This window comes from Magnolia sinica, chromosome 1, assembly GCF_029962835.1.
Source record: "Magnolia sinica isolate HGM2019 chromosome 1, MsV1, whole genome shotgun sequence".
Taxonomy (NCBI): domain Eukaryota; kingdom Viridiplantae; phylum Streptophyta; class Magnoliopsida; order Magnoliales; family Magnoliaceae; genus Magnolia; species Magnolia sinica.
The window spans coordinates 97,565,928-97,571,455 of record NC_080573.1 but is presented as its reverse complement, the minus strand read 5'-3'; the positions used below and the strand labels follow the sequence as shown (position 1 = coordinate 97,571,455).

The following is a 5,528-nucleotide window of genomic DNA, read 5'->3' as shown; positions in this document are numbered from 1 at the left end:
CTTCTTTAATTCCATGGCCTCAAGTTTTCTAGTGAGATTAGCCACTTTATCACTAATATCATCATCCTCTCTCAGGAGATACATTCCATCTCTCTCCTTGGATTGAGTCGGCCTACACATGGTGCTTGATTTTAGGGAGATGTCTCATGGTTGTGTGTTTTCAGCAAACTTATCAAAGTAGTCCCACACATCATCAACATTTTTATTCATGAATTCCCCATTACACATTGTCTCGACTAATTGGCACATGGGAGATGTCAGTCCATCATAGAAAAAGTTTGTAATGTGCCACGTTTCAAAACTGTGTTGTGGGCATGAACTGATAAGATCCTTGAATGGCTCCCAACATTGGAAGAATGTTTCATCTTCCTTTTGGGCAAAGTTCATGATTGACTTTCTAAGGGTGTTTGTTTTGTGGTATAGGAAAATTTTCTTTATGAACTCTCTTCTCATGTCATTCCATAATGAATGCAACCACGTCTTAGCTTTCTATTTTAAAGAAAAAGGAAAGAGTTTCAGCCTGACTGTGTCATCGGACACGTTTGGAAAGTATAGAGTGGCTATAATCTCGTCAAACTCTTTCAACTGTAGGTACAGATTTTCATATTCGAGCCCATAAAATTTTAGAAGGAATTGGATCGCCCCTGGCTTGATATCCATGTGTCCTGTATTTTCTGAAAAAATCATGCATGAGGGTGTACTCAACCTCGCCGGTTGTAGATAATCTCATAAAGTATGAGGCGGGGGTGCTTGATGTACCTCATTCTCATCCTAGACTTCCTCAACCCTAGGTTGAGGATGTCTTTCCGGTTGATTGGCAGCCATAACCTTAATTAACTCTAAGGATCTCGATGGTGTCTAATCCTGTGATGGATAGATAACCCCTCAACCAATCCTCCTTCACTTAAAAGACACTGACTGTTGTCACGGACCCACTTGCGCATGAAACACTCTTAGCCCTCAATTTCAGATTTTAATCTAAACCTAAAAGAAAGAAGGGAAATAGAAATCTAAAAATAAAAAGAGAGAAGGAATTAGAAAGAAGTTACCAAATTATAAGTTCCTACATTAAGATCCTGTAAAACAAAACAAAACAAGTCAGTTTCTAAAATAAAATTTCTGAAATTAGAAAGTTTCTAAAAATAAAAATAAAAAGATGAGTTACTTTCTCAAAATAATAATTTGAAAGCAACCTAGTTTCTAAAAACGAAAAACAAAAGTTTCTAAAAAATAGAAAGTTTCTAAAAACCGGAAAAATTAGTTTATAAAATCAAATTAGGAAAGTTTCTAAATCTAGAATTAGAAAGCTAAGTTAGTTTCTAAAATAATTCAGAAAAACCCTAAACTAAAAATAGAAATTGAAAAAACCCTAATCTTAACCTAATTCCAAAACTAGCTAATCTCAAAAAAATGCAACCATTAGTCCCCGGCAGTGGTGCCAAAAACTTGTTCACAGCCCCAATTGTAGGGTCGCGATGTAGTAATAATCTCGGTGAGACCGGGGTCGAATCCACAGGGACTGACTTGTGTGTCTTCTGAAAGTAACTAGAACTAGAACTAGAAGAAGATGTAAATCTAAATCTGAATTAATTGAGAGAGTAATTGTGATTAAAGTGATCAAAACTAACAAATTCAAAGGTGGTAACTAGGGTTTCCAAGGATCCACTTGTAGAGATCAGGGAGATTTATGCTTGATTCAAGGACACAACTGGAATTAAAGTCATATTCTATCCAATTAGAAAGATGAGATTTGTTCGATCTCTGAACTTCTCATGAATCTAGTCATCAATGGATGAGGGTTGTGAGGATTTGGAAGTGATTCCATCACCCAACCATGCCCAAGAGGCAAAGCAAACAACGAGATTTACCAAACTCACAACCAATCATAAGAGAATTGTGAAGGTTAGGAAGGATTCCATCATCCTACTATGCCTAAGGGACGATGGTGAATAATAGGACTTACTAATTTCACAATCTCAATTCAGGAAAAGAAGATATTTCAAGCTATCACAGATCTATTGTAATTTGTCACATAAACCATTAAAAACTAAAAATATTCCTTCATAATCAAACTAGAATCCAAGAGAGTTTAACAAAATATAAATTAAAACAAAGAAAACATCCCAATCATGCTACAAGCTTCACCTCTTAGCCCTAGCTAAGAGGTTTAGCCAACTATAGACATGATTGAACTAAGAACTCTTAAATAAAATATCAACTAAGGAAGAAGAAGAACTCTCGGATGGTGGCTCCACCCTTTTTCTCCACTCCTCAAACTCTAAAAGATTCCTAAGAACATCCTAGGGACCCGTATTTATAGTTTTTCAACTCTAACTTTCGCACCGAGTTGGAAAATTCCAGAAATCGCCTTAAATTTACACAGTTCGTGTGCTATCTGCATAAACTTAGACGAGTCAAGGAAATCCTACAAGTGCTATGGTTTCCTACTCCTTTGGTTGTCAAATTTTGTGGTGCCAAAAACACAATCTGTGTCTTGTGAAGCATGTTGATTTAAATGTTCAAGACACTACATCACAATGCTGCAAGTTAAGAATGGTGATCTACTTCAAGAAATGCAAGGTCAAGTACTTTGTCCACTTCTGTAAGCTTCAATGTTTAGAGTTTTTAAAGCTACATCGAAAAGACAAGTGCTTGTTCAAGACTCAAGATAATGTTCAACTCAAGATGAAGTACAACTCAAGAACGGTAAATCCAAGCTTTAAAAGATCTCAAGTTCAAGCTACATCATGTAGAGATCTCAAGCTTCATAATCTTCAAAGGTTAACCATCATCCAAAGAAATGAAGACTCAATGTCCATACTTCACATTTAAGATATGAATGACCTTAGATTGACCTTAGGGTAGGTTATTTTATATACATAAGTCAAATTGAATCATTTTATAAATGTTTGGTCTGTTCTAAGACTAGTCCTAGACCTTGTTCGACTAGTCTTGGAACTGGCTCGACCAGTCCAATAAATTCCAAGACCAGTCCTAAGTTGTTGTAAATTTTTAAAATTTTTTGGTTGAGCTATGACCAGTCCTAGAGTCTGCTCGACCGGTCGTGTGAATAGTGCACGACTCATTCATGATCAGTCCTGCAGGTATGACTCAAATTCTAGCAACTATTCCTGATTTCTCACGACCAGTCATGGGTAAGTCACGACCAGTTGTGGAGGGCTCATGAACAGTCGTGGAACGGTTTTATCCGATCGCGCTCAAAATTTCAAAATGCAGTTCGTCCTACGACCAGTCGTAGTGTCCTCAGAACTAGTCGTAAATGCGATTTTTGCAACTATAAATAGAACACAAATTTCAGAGTTTAATAATTCAATTCAAGTAAAATCAAAGCATCACTCTGAGAGATAAGTTTTTGTTCTTTTTAAGCTGCATTGTGCATATTTAATATTCTCTTTTGTTAGCTTTTCTTATTTGATTTTGTTTATGCATTCCAATCTATTTTGAAAGAGGAATTGGGATATTCCACTTCTTAGAATCAAAATCAAATAGAGCTAGCCCAACTTGATTTAATTTAAAATCAATTAGAACTTAGAACTATTTCAAAGTGAGTATTGGACAATTAAACTTCTATATTCGAACTTCTACTCCGATTGGTTCTTCTGGGCTGTTACAAAAGGAGAAATCCAGGTATTTTACATTTGTGTAAATTTTGCATGTTTTTTGTTTCTTTTGAGATTGAGCCAGAAAAATCTCATTGTGTTGGTTATCTGAGGAGAGCCAGAAAACTCAGAGTGTAGGGTTTTTAGATTGTGTAAGCCCATTTGAAAGACACAATTGTGAGGGTTTTAGGTGAACCTGAGAAACCTATTTTCATTGTGAACACTAATATCCCCTGTGTGAGGATATTAGGAGTGGAGTAGCAATCTGTGTGGCTGTTGTTTAACAGTTGGTGTACACACAGGCGAACCACTATAATTCTTTGTGTCTTGTGGTTTAAATGTTTGTTTAATTTCTATATCTTTTATCATTTAAGTTTGTGGGATGTATGTGTGGATGTGGATGTTGTAATATTTACATTTCAAGCATTGTGGGGAATGTTGTAATAGTTTAGAATTTATTTCTTGTTATTTCCTTTATTTCCTTTCAGTTTGGGTTTATGATATTCAAATTGTTTTAGTAAGGTTGTCCTGCCATAAAGCCTTGGTTTTTATGGTGCAACGTTGTCCTTAAAACAACATTGGTATCAACCTCTCTATTCTAGTATTTGAAGGTTGCTTTACATTTCTATACCGTGATTTGTTTAAAGTGCTATCTTTACTTTATTCATTTAAATTCCACTATTAAAGTTTTAATTTGGTATAGTCCTATTCACCCCCCCCCCCCCCTCCCTCTAGGACATATAGCTAGGCCTTTTCAAATCCTTCTACTGGTCGAGGGTTTCCTTCGACTGGTCAAGGATGACGGGAATTTAGAGAATTTTGTCGCTAGAGTTCGAGTCAAGGACTCTTCGACTAGTCGAGTAGGAGCCTTCGACTAGTCGAAGATAGGCTTAAATTAGTTGAAGGATGCAGATTTTTAAGGTTCCTTTTCTTCATTTCAAGTCTTCAATGCTCTTCATTCCTCACTTGGTTTTCTTAAATCTTTGGCATGTGAATTCTTCATTCTTGGTCTCATAAGATCCATCCTTAGCTTTGGTGATTCTTGAGTATTAAATCCATGCTTTTAGCATCCTTTTCAATCCAAGCTCATAAATTCACCTTGCAAAAAAAAACATGATTAAAATAGAACATTAAGCATTATCATGTTCATAAAACTAAGTAATAAATGAAGGATAATATGTAATATTTGACCCTCAACAACGTGGACATGTCCTTTGAATCAAATTTCTCAACAAATGGCTTTAATCGATGTCCATCTACTTTGAATTCATTGCCATTGTCTGGATCCTTTATCTTAACAATCCCATGAGGATAGACATTTATAATAGTAAAAGGGCCGGACTAATAAGATCGGAGCTTTTTCGAAAAAAGATGTAACTGAGAATTGTACAAAATGACTTTCTAGCTAGTCAATAACGATTTTTGAATGATGTTTTCATCATGGATCACCTTCATCCTGTCCAAGTAAATTCTCAAGTTCTCATGTGTGTCATTCTGGATCTCCTCTTGTTCGTTCAATTGTAGTTTGCGCAACGAGCCAGCATCGTCTAAATCGAAATTTTGATTCGTAATAGCCCAGTAAGCTCTATGTTCCAACTCCATAGGTAAGTGACAAGCTTTCCCATAGACAATTCTAAAGGGAGACATTCCAATGGGAGTTTTAAAGGCTGTACGGTAAGCCCATAAGGCATCAGTCAAGTGGATTGACCAATCCTTACGGTCAGGATTAACTATTTTTTCCAAGATGTCTTTAATCTCCCTATTGGAAATCTCAACTTACCTACTTGTCTATGGGTGGTATGGAGTGCTCACCTTCTGAGAGATGCCATATTTCTTCATTATGTTTGTGAATGACTTATTGCAGAAATGTGAGCCTCCATCACTAATGATGGTCTGAGGCGTTCTGAA

General features: G+C 36.2%; 1 non-coding gene across 1 annotated transcript; it reads left to right on the top strand.

Annotated features, from left to right (window-relative positions):
• The first annotated feature begins 298 nt into the window (after nt 1–298).
• On the top strand, nt 299–405 carry LOC131222653 (small nucleolar RNA R71). The gene has a single exon (XR_009160138.1). It is a non-coding gene; the product is annotated as a small nucleolar RNA R71 (small nucleolar RNA).
• Nucleotides 406–5,528: the final 5,123 nt, after the last annotated feature.